The following is a 21,808-nucleotide window of genomic DNA, read 5'->3' on the forward strand; positions in this document are numbered from 1 at the left end:
TATGGTGTAGCCTGTTGCTCCTAGACTGTAAAATTGTACTTCATGTTACTGTACTGAATATTGTAGGCAGTTGTAACACATGGTATGTTTGTATCTAAACATAGTAAAGGTACAATAAGAATATGATATAAAAGATTTAAAATGATATACCTGTGTAGGGCACTTAAATGCATTAATGGAATGGAGCTTGCAGGACTGGAAGCTGCTCTGGGTGAGACAGTGAGTGAGTGGTGAGTGAATGTGAAGGCCTAGATTATCACTGTACACTACTGTAGATTTTATAAACACAGTACACTTAGGCTACACCAAGTTTATTAAAAATATTTTTTTCAATAATAAACTAGCTTACAACTTTATAAACTTTAAATGTTTTAAAACTTTTTTCTCTTTTGTAATAACACTTAGCTTACAACAGAAACACATTGTACAACTGTACAATTTTTTTTTTTTATTAATACGGGGTCTCTCTTACTATTTCAGCTCACTGCAGCCTCCCCTTCCCAGGCTCCAGTGATCCTCCCACCTGAGCCTCCCAAGTATCTGGGACTACAGGCATGTGCCACCATGCCCAGCTAATTTTTTCTATTTTTTTTTTTGTAGACAAAGAGTTTCACCATGTTGCCCAGGCTGGTCTCAAACTTTTGGACTCAAGTAATCCACCTCTCTTGGCCTCCGAGAGTGTCAGGATTATAGGAGTGAGGCACCGCACCTAGCCAGTATTTTCTTTATATTCATATTCTATGGGCTTTTCTGTATTTAAAAAATTTTAATTTATTGTTTTTAAACTTTCGTTAAAAATGAATACACAAATACACACATTAGGCTTGATTCACACAAGTTTAGGATCATCAATGTCAGTATCTTCTACTTTTGTATCTTGTCTCACTGGGAAGTCTTTAGGGGCAATAACACATGGAGCTGTCATCTCCTAGGTTAACAGTGCTTTCTGGAATACCTCCTGAAGGACCTGCCTAAGACATTTTGCAGTTGTTGTTTTTAAATAAGTAGAAGGTGTACACTCTACAATGGTGATTAAAAGTATAGTAAATAAACCAGTGACAGAGTTGTTTATTATTAAGTATTATGTACTGTACATAATTATGTGTTACACTTTAATACGACTGGTACACAGTAGGTCTGTTTTCCTCAGCTTTACTAAAACACGAGTAGGGGCCGGGCGTGGTGGCTCACGCCCGTAATCCCAGCACTTTGGGAGGCTGAGGCGGGCAGATCACCTGAGGTCAGGAGTTCAAGACCAGCCTGGCCAACATGGTGAAACCCTGTCTTTACTAAAAGTACTAAAATTAGTCGAACGTGGTTGTGCATGCCTATAGTCCCAGCGACTTGAGAGGATGAGTCAGGAGAATTGCTTGAACCCAGGAGGACGAGGTTGCAGTAAGCCGAGACTGCACCGTTGCCCTCCAGCCTGGGCAGCAGAGAGAGACTTTGTCTCAAAACCAAACAAAAAAGTGAATTATGTGTTGTGTTCTTCCCTCCAAGTCGCTTTTTTATTCCTTTTTCCCCCCTGTGTTGGTCTCCATCTTTTGTGTTACAGGATTTTCTCACGTCTGGTATTAATTTCCTTGTGGTGAATCAGAAATTCTTTGGAAGCTTTAGTAAGTGGGTTCAGCCTTTTGACTTTGGCTTTTGCATCAGAATATTCTGGGTGGCACATTTTTTGGGAAATCCCCAATGTTGGTATCTTTAGATCTTTCTTCTTAGGCTTATTGGATTCCTGTAAGGTAAATACCTGGGTACCTGAAGTTTGGAAGCAGAGTGCATAGGGGATGGTGGAGGAGCTGAAATGTGTATTCGGTGACTAGATCAACCTCTGTTTTGTAGTTGAGCAGGGTGACTTTTGTCTAAGGATACTCTTATTTTTCCAGAGAATGAGCCCCCAGTCTTCTGTTGTGGTTGAGGAGTCCTGTGAAGGCACGGTGCTGAGGCTTTAGCTGCATCGTAGATAGTCTTCACCCAGCCTCCATCATCCTTTATGCCTCCACCTTCTTTACCCCCTGTTCTGTCTGCATTTAGTACTGACAGTTCTGAACCTTCTCCCAACATGGCTGTGGAAATGGAATTGTTTCTTAGTGTTTTTGGCTGCTGGCTTGGTCTGGCTGCATTGGGCCTGCCGAGTCATTTGCTATGCCTCCAATCTTTTATAGTTCGTTTCCTCCTCGTTTTTCTGTTTTCTTTGTTTGGTTTCTATCTTCAGTGTTAGAGGCTTTTCTTACAGCTTCAAAAATTCTATTACTTTTCCTTTCATTTCTTTCTGTCCTGTGGGTTTGGTTTTTAAATTTGTCTTTTTAATATGTCTGTATTAGTTTATTCTCCCAATGCTAATAAAGACATACCCAGGACTGGGCAATTTATAAAGGAAAGAGGTTTAATTGACTTTACAGTTCCACATGGCTGGGGAGGCCTCACAATCATGGCAGAAAGCAAAGGGAAAGCAAGACACGTCTTACATGGCAACAGGCAAGAGAGAGTGCCTGCAGGGACCTCCCCTTTGTAGAACCCTCAGATCTTGTGAGACTTATTCACACTCATGAGAACAGCACAGGAAAGACCTGCCTCCATGATTCAGTTACGTCCCACCAGGTCCCTCCCACAACACATGGGAATTATGGGAGCTACAATTCAAGATTTCAGTGGGGAACACAGCCAAACCATGTCTATCTCTTTTGTTTAATTTTAGTGGGAGGGAAAAAGATGTGTATATTCTGTTTGCCATCTTCCTCTGAATTTGTTAGCTAACTTTATGTCAGATTAATTATGCTTGTTGATGTTTTAATAGTTCTTATTTATATTTCTTTCTACTGAAATATGGGTTTGAAGACAAGGCTTTGCCAAAGTTGTTATTCTTAGGTCCAGTACAGTATGTATGGTAAGCAGTGAAGAAGCTGACTGTAAGGTATACAGTACAATAAAGCCTTGAAAAAAACCAGTGAAATAATGGTGGTTGTATATATATTCTTGTCTTTCAGGTTCTCCTTGACTGCAATGGAAAGAGGAAAGATAAACTAGAATTTTTTTTTTTAATTGTCATTTGATTTCTTCAGTTATTCTGGCCTTCTGAACTGTGAGTATAGTTCTATTGCTACACTGGTATCTTGAGATTTTTGGTTTTTTCTTTCACCTGTCTTAGTGTGTCTTTGACATACAATAGAAATAAACAAAAAGGTAGTTGATTTTGTAGGGTAGGTGACGGAAGAAATAGAAATTGTTTTTTGTTCCTACTATGTGTAAATACTTTATATATTTTTCTCTGAGACAGGTAGACAGTATAATAATGGTTGATAATAACTTAGAATAGTGTCTGGTACATTATAAACACTCTGAATTACAATTACTAATTGAATCCTCACAATAACTTTATAAGTAAGGTTTACTATTTTTCCCTATTTCACATTCGCATACACCAAAATACATTGACGTTAAAGGCTACTAAGGTAGGGCCGGATACAGTGGCTCATGCTTGTAATCCCAGCACTGTGGGAGGCTGAGGCAGGAGGATCACTTGTGCTCAAGAGTTTGAGACCAAGTGGCTGGGCATGGTGACTCATGCCTGTAATCACAGCACTTTGCAGGGCTGAGGCAGGTGGATCACTTGAGGTCAGGAGTTTGAGACCAGCCTGGCCAAAATGGTGAAACCCCATCTCCACTAAAAATACAAAAATCAGCTAGACGGTGTTACACCTAGCTATTGTAATCCCAGCAACTTGGGAGGCTGAGGCAGGAGAATTGCCTGAACCCACGGGGAGGTGGAGGTTACAGTGAGGCCGAGATTGTGCCACTGCACTCCAGCCTGGGCGACAGAGCAAGACTCTGGCTAAAAATAATAATAATAAAAAATGTTGAGGCCAGCCTGGTGACATAGCAAGACCTTGTCTCTCTGAAACAGAAAGCCAAAAACAAAAATTGCCAGGTATGATGATGCATGCCTGGATCAGAGGAATTTGAAGCTGTAGCGAGCCAGGATCATGCCACTATACTCCAGCCTGAGTGACAGAGCAAGACCCTGTCTAAAAAAAAAAAAAAAAAGATTACTAAGTTAGTAAATTGCAAAGCTGGGACTCAGACTTAGTCTGACTTCACAGTGTGTGCCCTTGACTGGTTCAGTAGCCCCCTCACCCCAGTCTGTGGTTTTGCTTTTTGTAGTTTCAGTTACCCAATGTTAGCTGCAGTCTGAAAATATTAAATAGAAGCTTCCAGAAATAAACAATTTATAAGTTTTAAATTGTGCACCATTCTGAGTAGCCTGATGAAATCTTGTGCATCCTGATGTGTCCCACCCTGTCCTGTCTTACCTGCGATGTGAATTGTTCCTTTGTCCAGCATATCCACCACACTGTGTATGCTGTCCACCTGTTAGTCACTTAGTAGCCATTACAGCAGGTCAGCTGTCAAGGGATGACAGTACTTGTGTTCAGGTAATGCTTAGTTGATTTCATCATGGCTCCCAGACAGAGGGGTAGTTGTGATGCTGGCATATTGTTAAAATTGTTCTGTTTTACTATGTTATTCTTGTTAATCTCTTACAGTGCCTAATTTATAAATTAACCTTCTTGTAGGTATGTATGTATAGGAAAAACATAGTATATATAGCACTAAGTACAGTCCCTAGTTTCAGGCATCTACTGGGGAACTCTAGGAGTATATCCCCTGCAGATAAGTGAGGATAGCTGTGTCTTTATTCTTATGGGCTTTGGATTCAGATATTGATTTAGCTGTATATTATATTTTCTGACTCCTTAATCTTAATCAAATTGTTTAATCTATTGAAAGCTATTGTTTTTAATCTGACAGAGGGGTTTACGTAGAATCTCCCTTATGGGATTACTATGAAGATGCTGTGAGATACTTGTAAGGTGTTCAACACTCAAAATTGTTACCAATGATTATTTGGTGCTATTCTTCTAATTTTGATGAGCAGAAAACAGAGTCCTAGAGAGATTCTATTACTTGTAATTTGTCAGTTTGTAACTTGGAGATCTTGATGCATGTTTTACAGTTGAGAAATTATACAATCAAGGGTAATCTTACTTTGTCTTGTTTCCAAGGATTGCTCTTTCTTCTAGGTCTGGTGGTAAATTGAGGACAGATATGTTGGTAGAATATTCATAAATCTCTTTTGTGGGCATTTTGGTTTATATTGTTACAGTAGTTTTCTGATAAATTTGGACTTCATGGAGTCAGAATTCATAATACTTTAGAGCTATATTGAATTTGGCCCAGTAAGGGCCCAGGATTTTTTTTTTTTATTTCCATATGAGTGTCAGTTTGCTTCTTTCTTTGTTCTCTTTTCTCTCCCAAATGTACTTCTATTTCTAGGTATTAGAAAGGGAAATTATGTCACACAATTGCCATTTCTTTGTAAGGCCTAGAAGTCTTGGTCCTGTGTTCCCCTGTCCTTTATGGGCTAAAGGAGAGGAGCCTTTTCTGTGCTTTGTGCTGTGCCAGATATTATTATGTTACAGTGTGAGAAGGTCACAGCCCCTCTATATGTGTCCCCTTATTCCCCTCCCCCGTCTATGTTATACCTTTCTTGCTATAACAGTGCATTCTATTTATTTGGGTGTGGGTCTGTGTGTGAGGGCAGTTTTTGTTATTTCATCTCTGTTTAACCTGCAGTTAACTTTCACTAAATGCTGAATTAGAAGAACTGTGTAATGCTTGTCACAAAATAAGTTCTCTTTTATTAGTAGATCTGAGCAAACGAAAGAATACCAAATGTAACTTTTCAGCAATATTAGCTGTAAAAATATTTCCTCTTGGTATATAGCACAAGACAGTTTCATAGTAGAAATACGAAACTTTTATTCTTAGTGTAATGTGCTGGGAAATGAAAGGTGAGATGACAAACCAGCTCTTTGTGACCCAAGAGCCAGCCCATTGGCTCATTGGAACTTAAAAAAAAATTTTTTTAATGTTTCTTTATAGATGGAGTCTTGCTTCGTCACCCAGGCTGGAGTGTAGTGGTGCAATCATAGTTCACTGAACTGCTGGGCTCAAATGATTCTCCCATTTCAGCCTCCCAAGTAGCTAGGACTATGTGCACATACTACCATGCCCAGCTAATTAAAAAAATTTTTTTGTAGAGATGAGTCTCGCTTTGTTGCCCAAGCTGGTTTCAAACTCCTGGCTTCAAGTGATTCTCTCACCTCGGCCTTCCAGGGTGCTGGGATTGTAGGCATAAGCCACTACTCCTAGCCTCATGGGAAGTTTTTAGCTGTAGGACAAAATCTACCCATCCTGGTTTGTCTGTTTAAAGGCATTTGAAAATAAAAATATATATACTTAGGAAAATAACCTGATAACCAGTGTTCCTGTGATTCCCACTCTCCAAAAATTTCTGGACAGATGGTCAGTGTAAGTCTGGATTCCATTCCATTGAATTTCATGATGTAATGCTGAGATGTAGGTCCTGTATTTCACTGAGTTCCCTTTCATTAGTCCCTTGGGCCATTTTAGCTCCTGCAGTATGGATCTGGTTCTGAAGCAGCTAGCTTTGGCAAGAGTTGGTTCTTGGTCCTTGCTTTGTTTTGAAACGACACATTGGAAGACAGAAATTTGGGGTGGAGATTGGGCACTGTGGCTCACGCCTGTAATCCAACATTTGGGAGGCCGAGGTGGGCGGATCACAAGGTCAGGAGATCGAGACCTTCCTGGCCAACTTGGTGAAATGCCGTTTCTACTAAAAATACAAATTAGCTGCGTGTGGTGACACACACCTGTAGTTCTAGCTACTCAGGAGGCCGAGGAAGGAGAATCGTTTGAACCCGGGAGGTGGAGGTTGCAGTGAGCCAAGATCACGCCACTGCACTCCAGCCTGGTGATAGAGTAAGACTCCATCTCAAAAAAGGAAATTTGGGGTGGAGCTATTTTAGAACCAGAATTCTAGGCAAGGCAAGGAAAGTTCGGGAGGAATTGAGTTGCTAGGATATATATGGAGATAATTTTTAGGGTTAATATGGTGTGGGAAGGTGGTGGACAGAAAGGAAGGCCTTCCTGAGACCTCTCTGCAAAATCCCATATTTGTGAATAAAAGCATCTTTTTTTAGGATAAGGGCAGATGAGCACAGCTGAGATAGATTGGACTGAGGTTCTGGGAGTGTTGACTCAAAAAAAATATTTTTTAAGTGAATTGAATGCCAGGCACTCGACTAGGTCCTAAGACTTTCCCATTTAATTAAATTGGGCGTGATACTTGTTCTCATGAAATCTACTTTTCCTTTTTCTTGGGGCAAGGGAGATTACAGATATTTAATGTAGGCTAGTTAGTGCCATGATGAAAGCATATATGAAATGCCCCGGGAGTGTTCATAGGAAGGCCGTATAACCCAGATTGGTCAAGAAGAGCTTCCCAGGACATATGATGCCCATGTGGAGCCCTGAAGAATAAGCATTCACTGGCTTGCTGTCCAGAAGATGGGCAGAAGAAATGTCATGTTCAAAGGCTTAGAGGCAACAAAGCTTGATGTTAAGGGATGTTTGAATGCAGCTTTCTATAGATCAGTGACTGTGGAGGAAGAATGTTTAAAGATGAAGCTGGAAGGTAAGAAGTGCCCTGATTGTGAAGGGTTTCCAAACCATGTTAAGGAGTGTATGTTTTATGCTAAGGTTAGTGGGGGAGAACTGAAGTGTCTGTTTTTATTTATATAAGTAAAAAGGAGATAGAATAGATAACATTATGATGAAAAGCAACAATTTTCCCAGCCTCCATAACCCCTAGTTCAATTCTCCATAGTTGTCCTTTGTAACCATTCTTCATTTTAGATTTCTGATAGTTACCTCCAACATAATATGTAGTGGTTCCTCCGTATCTGTGGGGGATTGGTTTCAGGATCCCCCCAGGATGCCAAAATATATGGAGCCTGTCTCTTATATAAAATGGTGTAATATTTGCATAAAAACCTATGCATGTCCTCCTGTACACATTTAATCCCTGAACAGTGTGGAGGTAAGGGGTACCCAGCCCCTTTGCAGTTGAAAATTTGTGTATTAATTTGGACTCACCCAAACATATAATAATGTCAGAGGATCCTTGGGGGTATTGCTTCACCAGCCAGAAATCACTGTGGCTGGTGGCACCTTCTGCCTGAGTATTACTTATGCCTATTGGGCTTGTTCTGCCCACTTGGGTTGGCATGCTGCACTTGGCTTGGACTGCCAGCCTGGATCCCACACCTGCCAAGGGTGAGCCAGGTGCAGAGCGGCAAGGGGGTCTGTGGGCTTGTGAGCATGGGGACTGGCCACTGTGCACAGCTGGCTGCTGCCGCAGGGCAGGCAGCTTCAGGCACTGGCACAGGTGCCGGTTCTGTGCGAGGTTACAGCTGGCCCAGATGTACTGCATACAGCTTCTGCTGCGGGTACCTGCATCTGGATGAGGGGAATGAGGTGGCACCCAGAAGATTGGAGATGCCAGGAACTGTAGAACCCCAAAGAGGGTGTCATAGCCCTGGCTTGGGGAGCCCCTAGGTTTGGGCTCCCTGAAGGGCTGAAGCTCTTCTCTTCTTGTTGCCTGCAACATGGCCAGTCGGAGGCCATGTTTCAGCCCTGTTTGTGTAATAGCACTTTCAGTCCCGCTGTTCTGCAGGTCTTGAGTTCTTATACTGTATCCAGGAAGAATGAGGTACATGGACAACTGGAGGGTGAGCAAGGCGGAGAGGAGCTTTATTGAGTCATAGAACAGCGCTCAAGAGACCCGAAGTGGGTAGCTCCTTTCCATAGGCAGGTCATCCCAATGAGTGTCCAGATCTCAGCAGAGAGGAGATCCACAGTGGATAAGTAGCTCCTTTCCACAGGCAGGTCGTTCTGGTGAGTTGAAGAGACCCAAAGTGGGTAGCTCCTTCCTGCGGCTGGTAGTCCTAACATCTGTGTAAGTCTGGCTGAGACTGGGGTTTTTATGGGCTCAGAAGAAGGAAGTGCATAATCGATTGGGCCATGGGTGGACCTGGAAAAAGCACTGTAAGTTCTCACTCCAGGCCGTGGACTACACCTGAAACTGGTGGCCTGGCCCCCCGGGATTCAAGGGGGAATCCTGGCTTGAAGGTGGAATTTCATGGGGGACCTGCCCCTTTCTACCCAGGAGCCTTTCTGCCTTCTCCCACCATCAACATGCCATCCACGGCACCCAGGCTGTTAGTGACTAGGTATGCCTGCAGGGCCACACTGAGGCACCCTCAGCTCCCCGTTGGCCTCTCTCCCATGCTTGTCAGTGCCCAAAGTCTGGAGGGGGCCAAGGCAGCAGGGGGCTCGTGTGTCAGTGCTGCCTTGAGCACACACACATTTGGCTAAGTTGGGACAGACCTGGGCTCAGCCACAACTTTGATCTGTCCTGGAGTGGGCATGAGATGCTGGGGAGAGGCCAAGAGCTTGTGAGGGTGGGGGGCTTCCTGGACCCCTAAATGCACAGGGATGCCTGGGTCTGGAGCCAAGGCTGGGAGGCTGCAGCTATACCCAGGAGTGTGGGGGCTCCCGCCCCGCCAACTCCTTAGGGATGGGGCTCCTGCCTGTTCCCTGCTCCCTGCTCCTGCTGGCCCCACTGCAGCCTTTGTCTTTGCAGCAGCCTCTCCAGACAGGCTGCCACCGCCATCAATAGTGTAGACTGGAAACCTTATTGAGAACATAAACAGTTGATTAACATATGTTTTGTATGTTATATGTATTTATTTTTATTTTTTTGAGACGAAGTCTTACTTTTTCGCCCAGGCCAGAGTGCAGTAGCATGATCTTGGCTCACTGTAACCTCTGCCTCCTGGGTTCAGGCACCTGCCTCAGCCTCCTGAGTAGCTAGGATTATAGGCATGTGCCACTACGCCCAGCTAATTTTTGTATTTTTAGTAGAGATGGGTTTTCACCATGTTGGTCAGGCTGGTCTTGAGCTCCTGACCTCGTGATCCACCTGCCTCGGCCTCCCAAAGTGCCGGATTATAGGCGTGAGCCACCGCGCCTGGCCTGTTACATGTATTATATACTGTATTTTTACAATAGAGTAAGCTAGAGAAAAGATAATATTAAGAAAATTGGCTTGCATTGGTTGAGAAGATCCAAGATGGACCTTTAGGAGCAGCTCAGGATTGCAGCTCCCACTGAAAGCGCAGAGGTTGAGTGGATGCCGCATTTCCAGACGGATCTATATTGCCCACAGACCAGGAGATTCCCAGGCAGAGGAGCCCCATGGGTCGCCAGCGCGGCTGTTTTGCGGGCGCCCCAGTGCGGCAGCTCTCTGTACAAAATACACTGGTCTGGTTGCCCTTTTAAGCAGGCAATTGGAGCTCTGGGAAGGCAGATTCGCCCATTCGTCTGATTAAACGGGTCTGAAACAGAGAGCCAGGTCAGGAGATTCCCGGGCAATGCCGTTGTTTCAGCCGGCACAGTGGGTCACCGCACAGGAAATCACACAGATTACGGTGCCCTTTCAGCAGGCGACTGGAACACCTGGGAGAGAGTCAACTGTTCAACTTAAAAATAAAGGCTCTGAGGCAGGGAGCCAGGTGATCAGGCTCGGTGGGTCCCACCCCCACAAAAACAAACAAACAAACAGCAATTGGAAATGCTCGGAGTTGAGAGTTTCATGGCAAACACAGCTGAACCCAGGATGGTGCAGCTCGGTGGGGGGAGGGGTGCCCGCCATTACTGAGGCACTCCACTTCTATGGAGGTAGTCCACCATTGCCGAGGCAGCCTGCTGTTGCCGAGGCAACCCACCATAACAGAGAGAGTCCGCCATTACAGAGGCAGGCCACCATTGCCGAGGCAGTTCTAACCACACCCATATAAACAGGACTGCAGGGAAGTTCACACGGCAGCAGGGTGGAGACCACAGCAGCTCAGCAAAGCCTCTGCAGGCAGGCAGTGACTAGGCTGCCTCCTTACTGGGCAGGTCAGCCCTGAAAAAAAAAAAAGGCAGCACAACCGGATACTCATAAATAAAGCCCTAACTCCCCAGGACAGAGCACCTGGGGAAAAAAAGGGGGTTTATGAGTTCTGCTGCAGCAGACTTAAATGTACCTGCCTAGCACCTCTGAATGAACAACGGGCCTCACAGTTCAGCACCTGAGCTCCTATAAAGAACAGACTGTCTCCTCAAGCAGCTCCCTCTGACCGCTGTATATCCAAAGAGTCACCTCATAAAGGACTGATTAGACTGACATTTGGTGGGCATTATTCTGGGACAAAGATAGCAGAAGAAGATACTGGTAGTAACCCTTACTGTTCTGCAGCTGCTGCAGGTGATCCCCAGGCAAGCAGGGCCTGGAGTGGACCTCAGTAGTCCTACAGCAGAGGGGCCAGACTGTTAGAAGGAAAACTAAGAAATTGAAAAAACTTCATCATCAACAATCTGGACGTCCACTCACAGACCCAATCTGAAAATCAGCAACTACACAGATGACAAGTGGATAAATCCACAAAGATGGGAAGAAACCAGCACAAAAAGGAGGAAAACACCCGAAACCAGAACACCTCTCCTCCTACAAGGGATCACAACTCCTCACCAGCAAGGGAACAAAGCTGGATGGAGAATGAGTGTGATGAAATGACAGAATCAGACTTCAGAAGGTGGATGAGAAACTTCCGTGAGCTAAAAGAACATGTTCCAACTCAATGCAAAGAAACGTAAGAACCTTGAAAAAAGATTTGCTGAAATGATAACAAGAATGGACAACTTAGAGAGGAATATGAGTGAATTGATGGAGCTGAAAAACACAACATGAGAACTTCACGAAGCATGCACAAGTTTCAGCAGCTGAATTGACCAAGCAGAAGAAAGGATATCAGAGGTCAAAGATCAATGAAATAAAACGAGAAGGCAAGATTAGAGAAAAAAGCGCAAAAAGAAATGAACAAAGTCTCCAAGAAATGTGGGACTATGTGAAGAGACCTAATCTACGTTTGATAGGTGTACCTGAATGTGACGAAGAAAATGAATCCAAGCTGGAAAATACTCTTCAGGATATTATCCAGGAAAACTCCCCCAACCTAGCAAGGCAGGCCAATATTCAAGTCCAGGAAATACAGAGAACACCACAAAGATATTCCGCAAGAAGAGCAACTCCAAGGCACATAATCGTCAGATTCACCAGGGTTGAAATGAAGGAGAAAATGCTACGGGCAGCCAGAGAGAAAGCTTGGGTTACCCACAAAGGGAAGCGCATCAGACTCATAGCAGATCTCTCAGCAGAAACCCTACAAGCCAGATGAGAGTGGGGGCCAATATTCAACATCCTTAAAGAAAAGAACTTTCAACCCAGAATTTCATATCCAGCCAAACTAAGCTTCATTAGTGAAGGAAAAATAAAATCCTTTGTGAACAAGCAAGTATTCAGAGATTTTGTCACCACCAGGCCTGCTTTACAAGAGCTCCTGAAAGAGGCACTACACATAGAAAGGAACAACCAGTATCAATGACTCCAAAAACATACCAAATGGTAAAGAGCATCAACAAAATGAAGAATCTGCATCAACTAACAGGCAAAACAGCCAGCTAGCATCAAAATGGCAGTATCAAATTCACACATAACAATATTAACCCTAAATGTAAATGGGCTAAATGCACCAATCAAAAGACACAGACTGGCAAATTGGATAAAAAGCCAAAACCCATCAGTGTGCTGTATCCAGGAAACCCATCTCACATGCAAGGATACACAAAGGCTCAAAATAAAGGGATGGAGGAAGATTTACCAAGCAAATGGAGAGCAAAATAAAGCAGGAGTTGCAATTCTCGTTTCTGATAAAATAGACTTTAAAGCAGCAAAGATCAAAAGAGACAAAGAAGGACATTATATAATGGTAAAATGATCGATACAACAAGAAGAGCTAACGATCCTAAACATATATGGACCCAATACAGGAGCACCCAGATACGTAAGGCAAGTTCTTAATGACTTACAAAGAGACTTAGACTCCCACACAATAATAGTGGGAGACTTTAACACTCCACTGTCAATATTAGATCAACCAGACAGAAAATTAACAAGGGTATCCAGATCCTGAACTCAAACCTGGAACAAGCAAACCTGATAGGCATTTACAGAACTCTCCATCCCAAATCCACAGAATATACATTCTTCTCAGCACCACGTCACACCTACTCTAAAATTGACCACATAATTGGAAGTAAATCACCCCTCAGCAAATGCAAAAGAACGGAAGTCATAACAGTCTCTCAGACCACAGTGCAATCAAGTTAGAACTCAGAATTGAGAAACTAACCCAGAACCACACAGCTTCATGGAAACTAAACAACTGGCTCTTGAATGTTGACTGGATAAACAATGAAATGAAGGCAGAAATAAAGAAGTTCTTTGAAACCAACGAGAATGAAGACACAGCATACCAGATTCTCTGGGACACATTTAAAGCAGTCTCTAGAGGAAAACATATAGCAATAAGTGCCCACATGAGAAGAAAGGAGAGATCCAAAATTGACACCCTATCATCAAAATTGAAAGAGCTAGAGGAGCAAGATCAAAAAAACTCAAAACCTAGCAGAAGACAAGAAATAACTAAGATCAGAGCAGAACTGAAGGAGATAGAGACACAAAAAAACCCTTCAAACAATCAATAAATCCAGGAGCTGGTTTTTCAAAAAGATCAACAAAATAGACAGACCACTAGCCAGATTAATAAAAAGGAAAAGAGAGAATAACCAAATAGATGCAATGAAAAATGATAAAGGGGAAATCACCACAGATCCCACAGAAATTCAAACCATCATCAGAGAATATTACAAACAACTCTATGCACATAAACTAGTAAACCTGGAAGAAATGGATAAATTCCTGGACACTTGCGTCCTCCCAAGCCTAAACCAGGAAGAAGTTGAAACCATGAATAGACCAATAACAAGATCTGAAGTTGAGGCAGCAGTTAGGAGCCTACCACACAAAAAAAGCCCAGGTCCAGATGGATTCACATCTGAATTCTACCAGACATATAAAGAGGAGCTGGTACCATTCCTTCTGAAACTATTCCAAACAATCCAAAAAGAGGAAATCCTTCCCAGTTCATTTTATGAGACCAACATCATCCTGATACCAAAACCCGGCAGAGACTCAACAAGAAAAGAAAACTTCATAGATGCAAAAATCTTCAATAATATACTGGCAAGCCGATTGCAACAGCACATTAAAAGGCTTATCCACCATGATCAAGTAGGATTCATCCCGGGGATGCAAGGCTGGTTCAACATATGCAAGTCTATAAACGTAATTCACCACATAAACAGAACCAAAAACAAAAACCACATGATTATCTCAATTGATGCAGAGAAGGCCTTTGACAAAATTCAACAGCGTTTTATGCTAAAAACCCTCAATAAACTCGGTATTGATGGAACGTATCTCAAAATAATAAAAGCTATTTACGACAAACCAACAGCCAATATCATACTGAATGGGCAAAAACTGGAAGCATTCCCTTTGAAATCTGGCACTAGACAAGGATGCCCTCTCTCACCACTCCTATTCAATATAGTATTGGAAGTTCTAGCCAGAGCAATCAGGCAAGAAAAAGAAACAAAGGGTATTCAAATAGGAAAGGAGGAAGCCAGATTGTCTCTATTTGCAGACGACATGTTAGTATATGTAGAAGACCCCATCGTCTCAGCCCAAAATCTCCTGAAACTTAAGCAACTTTAGCAAAGTCTCAGGATGCAAAATCAATGTGCAAAAGTCACAAGCATTCCTATACACCAATGACAAACTTAAAGAGAGTCAAATCAAGAACGAACTGCCATTCACAACTGCTACAAAAAGAATAAAATACCAGGGAATACAACTCACAAGGAACATAACGGACCTCTTCATGGAGAACTACAAACCACTGCTCAACGAAGTAACAGAGGACACAAACAGATGGAGAAACATTCCATGTTCATGGTTAGGAAGAATCAATATCGAAAAAATGGCCATACTGCCCAAAGTAATTTACAGAATCAACACTATCCCCATCAAGCTACCAGTGACCTTCTTCACAGAACTGGAAAAAACCACCTTAAACTTCATATGGAACCAAAAGAGAGCCTGCATAGCCAAGTCAATTCTAAGTAAAAAGAACACAGCAGGAGGCATCACACTACTGGACTTCAAACTATACTACAAGGCTACAGTAATCAAAACAGCGTGGTACTGGTACCAAAACAGAGATATAGACCAATGGAACAGAACAGAGGCATCGGAGGCAACACAGCATATCTACAACCATACAATCTTTGATAAACCTGACAAAAACAAACAATGGGGAAAGGATTCCCTGTTTAATAAATAGTGCTGGTAAAACTGGCTAGCCATGTGCAGAAAGCAGAAACTGGACCCCTTCCTGACACCTTACACTAAAATTAACTCCAGATGGATTAAAGATTTAAACATAAGGCCTTACATTATAAAAACCCTAGAAGAAAATCTAGGCAAAACCATTCAGGACATAGGAGTAGGCAAGGACTTCATGACCAAAACACCAAAAGCATTGGCAACAAAAGCCAAAATAGACAAATGGGACCTAATCGAACTCCACAGCTTCTGCACTGCAAAACAAACAGTCATTAGAGTGAATCGGCAACCAACAGAATGGGAAAAAATTTTTGCAGTTTACCCATCTGACAAAGGGCTGATATCCAGAATTTACAAAGAACTCAAACAGATTTACAAGAAAAAAACAAACAAGCTCATTCAAAAGTGGGCAAAGCATATGAACAGACCTTTTACAAAAGAAGATATACATGAGGCCAACAAACATATGAAAAAATGCTCATCATCCCTGGTCATTAGAGAAATGCAAATCGAAACTACATTGAGATACCATCTCACGCCAGTTAGAATGGCGATCATTAAAAAATCTGGAGACAACAGATGCTGGAGAGGATGTGGAGAAATAGGAACACTTTTACACTGCTGGTGGGATTGTAAATTAGTTCAACCATTGTGGAAGACAGTGTGGTGATTCCTCAAGGACCTAGAAATAGAAATTCCATTTGACCCAGCAATCCCATTCCTGGGTATATATCCAAAGGAGGTTATAAATCATTCTACTATAAGGACACATGCACACGAATGTTCATTGCAGCACTGTTTACAATAGCAAAGACCTGGAATCAACCCAAGTACCCATTGATGATAGACTGGACAGGGAAAATGTGGCACATATACACCATGGAATATTATGTAGCCATCAAAAATGATGAGTTTGTGTCCCTCATAGGGACATGGATGAACCTGGAGAACGTCATTCTCAGCAAACTGACACTAGAACAGAAAATGAAATACCGCATGTTCTCACTCATAGGCGGGTGTTGAACAGTGAGAACACATGAACACAGGGAGGGGAGTACTACACACTGGGGTCTATTGCTGGGATTTGGGGAGAGATAGCATGGGGAGAAATGCCAGATACAGGTGAAGGGGGAGGAAGGCAGCGAATCACACTGCCACTTGTGTACTTACATAACTATCATGCATGTTCTTCACTTGTACCCCAAAAGCTAAAATGCAATTAAAAAAAAAATCATAAGGAAGATAAAATATACTTATTCATTAAATGGAAATGGATCATTATAAAGATCTTCATTCTCATTGTCTTCATGTTGAGTAGGCTGAGGAGGAAGAGGAAGAAGAGGGGTTGGTCTTGTTGTCTTGGGTGGCAAAGGGGGATGGGGAGGCAGGAGAGGCAGGCACACTCACTGTAACTATTATTGAAAAAAATATCTCTGTAAGTGGACCTGCACCATTCATATCCATGTTGTTCAAGGGTCAACTACTTTAAATCATCTCTAGATTACTTATAATGCCTTAGACAATGTAAATTCTTTGCAAATAGTTGTTATAGTGTATTGTTTAGGGAATAATGACAAGAAAACAGTTAGTACATGCTCAGTATAGATGCAACCATTCATTCTTTTTCCTCAAATATTTTAGATCCATAGTTGGTTGAATCTGGATATGGAACCTGGTGACATGGATGGCTGACTGTTCTGTATGTTAAACTTTATCATTTGTGACTTCTCTGTTTTAAATGACCTGTTGATTTTCTGATTCGGGATATAAAGGTTTAGCTTATTTATGTTATTCCCCATATCTCTTCCTGTATTACTAATTGTTAAATAGCTTATATGTGTAGTTTTCTTTTAGAAGTCTTTTGTAATTTAACAGTATGTTTCCTTTGCTTGGGTTATTGATTCATGTCAATGTCTTGATTCCTTTGTAAGATAAAGATAGTATTGCCCTAAATATTGACCCTTGCTCTCCAATTCCGGCGTGTCTCCCTGTCTTGCCTCATATTTTATGTTTTTGTTATTAGTTTTATGTTGTCTGGGCTTTTCACATGTGCATTTTATCTGCAACTTCAACCAAGTGTTCTGGGGACTGCTCACGGGTTTAACTCTGAAAGTAGTTTATTGTTTTTAACTTTAGGAATCATCTTATCATTCTGAGTCCCTTTTTCATGAGAACCTATCATAGTTTGAAGGATTCACAGGTTTTTCCAGATGAGCTTAGAGGCATTTTACTTGTGCATTTTAAGTTTTCTTGAGCTTTCCCAGCTTAGCTTTGTTCCAAGGTCAGTTTTTATCTTGGTTTATGTTGGTATTTATTTCTTTTTCATGAAGGTGGTGTTCCCTATATATTTCGCCATGCTTTGTTGTCTTTAAGTGTATAAGAAAGCAGGTCTAGCTACTTTTCTGAGTTAGATTTAGCCCCTAATGGGAATTCAGAACTGAAGTACTTTGCTTTATAATGCTTTTAGTCTGTGGGCCCCTAAATAACAAAGCGGAGTTTTGCTTAAGGATGTTAACGCGTATGCCAAAAACCTTTGCTTTATTTTCTAGAGAAATAGCCTCTTGGGATTTTTAAAATATTTTTTATTTTTTTTGTCTGAGGGTAAATGCTGAGTTAGCTAGGCACAACCAGTCAGTCAGTTAAGCCCTCTGTTTTCACCCCTGGCTATTAATGTCAGACCTCATCAATACCTCATGGCTGAGCCCAAAGCCTCCTCAAGATTCACTTGAGTTTTGTCTCTGTTTTACACATCACTGTACATCTAGCTCCTCTTTAATAGCTAGATGTTTATTTAATTTTCATCTTTTGGTGACTCTTCCCTTTCTCTTATTTACTTTTTTTTTTTTTTTTAAACTTGCACACTTAAGTTTCATTGAAGTCTTCACAGGACTAAAACTCATTACCACCTTGAACTTGAAACCCCTGAGGATTTTAGGAGGTGGGGTGGCATGTTGATTTGGAGGGTGAGGATTTTCAGTGGTGGAGTGATATTAAGTTTGCTGTGTGGCTGGTTTTCGAGTTAGATGAGCCTGAGTTCAGACTTTGGTGCTGCCACTTTTAGCTGTGGAATTTCGATCAAAACATTTTTCTTTTCTTTTCTTCTGTTTCCTCATTTATTGAACAAATATTTATTGAGAGGTTGTTTGTAGCAAGATGATGTGGGGACAGTTAAAGTAGTTCTTTTATAATGCTCTGTATTTCTCTAAAGTTTGAGGTCATCTCCTAAGAATGAGTGGAAGAAGCAAGCAATTGCTAGGGTTGGAGATTTGATGATAGTGGAGGAAGTTTGAAATAGGGGTATGAAGAAGGAGAGAGAGCCAAACAGGGATAGAGGAAGCTGGTTTAAGAGTGTTGTGGTTCAACTGAGATTGGTGACAATTAAATTAGAATGTACCAATTTTTTAAGTTAATGACATTTTTGTCTGGTCTCGGCAGTCCAGGTATATTCTGGTATAAGTTATCTTAATATTTGTATTGAATCATGAAATGGATTTTTTCCAGGCTTGTTTATTGGAAGGACAATGGGAGTTGGTAATATTGGTAAAAGATTGGTTTAAACTATGTATGACTTTGCAATTCAGGAAATGTTTGTTGAGCTTCTAAGTGCTCAGCATAGTTCTAATTGCTTTAGGTAGATAAATCAGTAGGCCAAACAGAGTCTGTATAGAGTAGGGAAGCAGATAATAAAAAATAACATAATAAAAAAAAAGTACATTATGTAATGTATTGGAAGGTGAGAAAAAAGTAATGCCATAGTGTGCATGAATTTGAGGTCTAAATAGGGTAGTCATAATAAGCCCCATTGCAAACATGAGATTTGAGCTAAACACAAAGGAGATGGGTGTATTCCTGCAGGAAACCACAGGCTCCTGTTGTTCCTCCATCTGCTTCGCAGAGGTAACTGAAATCATCTGTTTTAGGTGTTGATTTTAGGATTTCCATCCTTGTTTCCTAATAGTATTTGTGTACTAATCATTGCCGCATCAATTTTAGAAAATGTTATATGCTGAATTCCTAACATGGTAGGTAGGGATTTTCTCTCTCTTATGTGTTCTTTGCTCTCCCAGTCTTCCTCATGTAGTTCTGGAACAGTTTTTGTTGAGCTCCTTATTTTGGTTTTGAATTATTTTGACTTTTAATCATACTCAGTATTGAGCCAATTAAAGTAGTATGGTTACAGTTCTTGTCCAGCTTTGTTTTTCTTGTTTTCTTGGACTGAAAATTGCAGTTGTCCCCTTTTTTCTTAATATTCTTAGGTCTGGCTAAGGTTTCCCACTATAACAGCTCTATAAGTAAGGCCTCTTGATTAGTTTCCTTGCAGTCAAGTGTATTCATTTTGTCTTCACCTTCCAGACACACTCCTCTTGGAGTTTTCCTTCTCCTATTCCCTGCTCAGTCTAGAGAGGTTGCTCTCTAGACCTGCTGTAAGTAGTACCAGGGTAGAGAAACCTGTAGTACTTGAAAAAATAAAGGGAGAACAGGGGAGACAGAGGACTAGAAAATACTGATTGAAAACACTGATGGGAAGGACAGAGGAATGGAGATGATTTCTTCCTGGGGAAGGTGTTAAGGAGAAGCTGTAGTTGAGGAAGGGCATTCTAGGCAGTAAAAATGGTGCCAGAAAAAAGCATGGAGATGGAAATGATCTGTTATTTTTTGGTGACTTGAAAAGCCACCTGTGTTGTGTTACCTTGTTAGATTTTATACACACACACACACACACACACACAAACATACAGACTTTGCCCTGAAGAGCTTTAAAAAAGTTCAAATGGGAATTGTGACATTCAGAATGTTAAACACTGATGTATTTTTATTTTGTTTTTGAGAAATAAGGGTCTGTCTTTATCACCCAGGCTGTGGTACAGTGGCGTGATCATAGCTTACTGTAACATTTGAACTCCTGGGTTCAAATGATCTTTCTGCCTCAATTTCCCAAGTAGCCGAGACCACAGGCGCACACCACCATGCCTGGCTAATTTTTAGAATTTTTTTGTGGAGGTGGGCTCTCGCTGTGCTGCACAGGCTAATTTCGAACTCCTGACCTCAAGTGATCCTCCTTTCTTGGTATCCCAGAATACTGAGATTACAGGCATGAGCCATAGCGTCCTAAATTGTTAATGTCCTAAAACCTGAACATAGGGCATATCAGGAACACTTAAAATCAAGTGATAACCTTAAGCTGTTTCTTTTATGTATTTATGGAAAAATCCTTATACATTTTCACAAAAAATAAGTTTGGCATCTAACTATCCAAGCCAGTTCATCAGTGCAGGAATGAGTGCGTAGCAACACTTCAGTTTTCAGGCAAGAACAAGATGAATGACAACAGGAAATTTAAGAAGTTGCTCTGTGTTTGGGGAGCGAGCAAGCAGAGAAGTTGGAAAAATGTCATTGAGGCATGTAAGCATAACTTTGGTCTAAACTTTGGTCTATATGGCATAGCTATGTAGAGAAAATTAAGCCATTGATAATGAGATACTGAAAAACCAAGAGATCAGTTTCTTTCAAAAAGAAGCATTGCTCAGTTTGAAATGCTGAGGCAAGGCTTGTAATCCCAGCACTGTGGGAGGCTGAGGCGGGTGGTCACGAGGTCAGGAGTTTGAGACCAGCCTGACTAACATGAAGAAACCCCGTCTCTACTAAAAATAAAATAATTAGCTGGGTGTGGTGGCACATGCCTGTAATCCCAGCTACTTGGAAGGCTGAGGCAGGAGAATCGCTTGAACACAGGAGGCGGAGGTTGCAGTGAGCTGAGATTGTACCATTGATATCTAGCATGGGCAACATAGCGAGACTCCATCTCAAAAAAAAAAAAAAAAAAAGAAAAGGCTGAGGCAAAATGCTAAGAAATAAGGTTCATAAGTAGTCTTGATTGCAAACTCTAGGATACCTTTTGAGTAGGTGCATGGGACTTCTCATGGATGATCAGGCCCCTATGTTCAGTGGGTGTGCTGTATGCAAATGTTATGTGCTCTCTGAAACTTCAGCTTTTTACTCAGTTTTGTGAAGAGCACATCTTTCCGGTCTTTATTTACATTTGTGATACAGAAGTCATGACTGAAGAAGCTAGTCATAAATCATAATAGCTGTCATGTGTCAGTCATTGTGTTAATTCAAATCTTTTTTAATTCTTTACAGCAACTCAGTCAAGTTTTGATTACTATTCTCATTTTACAGATGACAAACCTGGGCTTAGGGAAGTTAAGAAAACAGTCCAAGATTCCTTGTGGCAGTACCAGGTTCTCCATTTCTTTAGAATAAAGCTCAGCCCTTAACCATAACCACAGTGTGTATTTGGCAGTCATACATTTAACAGAAGAACAGTGCCACCTACTGAATGGAAAGTGACCCTTTCCCTTCTAGTATTGTACTTCCTTTTAAAATGTATCAGTTGTGTTAAAATATAGTATTTCTGTAAAGCCTTGCAGACAATTCTTAGTCAGCCAGTGTTGCTGGCTCTTACTGAGGGAAGAGGGTAGTTTCATAAAATACTTGTAAAAACAGGGAGATTTTTGATTTCCTGATTCT

General features: G+C 41.5%; 1 protein-coding gene across 48 annotated transcripts in view; it reads left to right on the forward strand.

The window, feature by feature from the left end:
• Window positions 1-21,808, forward strand: part of PTK2 (protein tyrosine kinase 2) — a 360,020-nt gene that overhangs the window by 40,741 nt on the left and 297,471 nt on the right. For 41 of the 48 annotated variants that reach the window (XM_035276524.3, XM_035276540.3, XM_078353054.1 and 38 more), the window contains one exon: window positions 2,988-3,082. The exons of the other annotated variants lie outside the window; for them this stretch is intronic. The gene's annotated coding sequence lies outside the window, so the exon portion shown is untranslated. Of the gene's footprint in view, window positions 1-2,987; window positions 3,083-21,808 lie in introns of those variants that run through there. 48 annotated transcript variants of the gene reach the window in all.

This window comes from Callithrix jacchus, chromosome 16 (genome assembly GCF_049354715.1).
Source record: "Callithrix jacchus isolate 240 chromosome 16, calJac240_pri, whole genome shotgun sequence".
NCBI classification, from domain to species: Eukaryota; Metazoa; Chordata; class Mammalia; order Primates; family Cebidae; genus Callithrix; species Callithrix jacchus.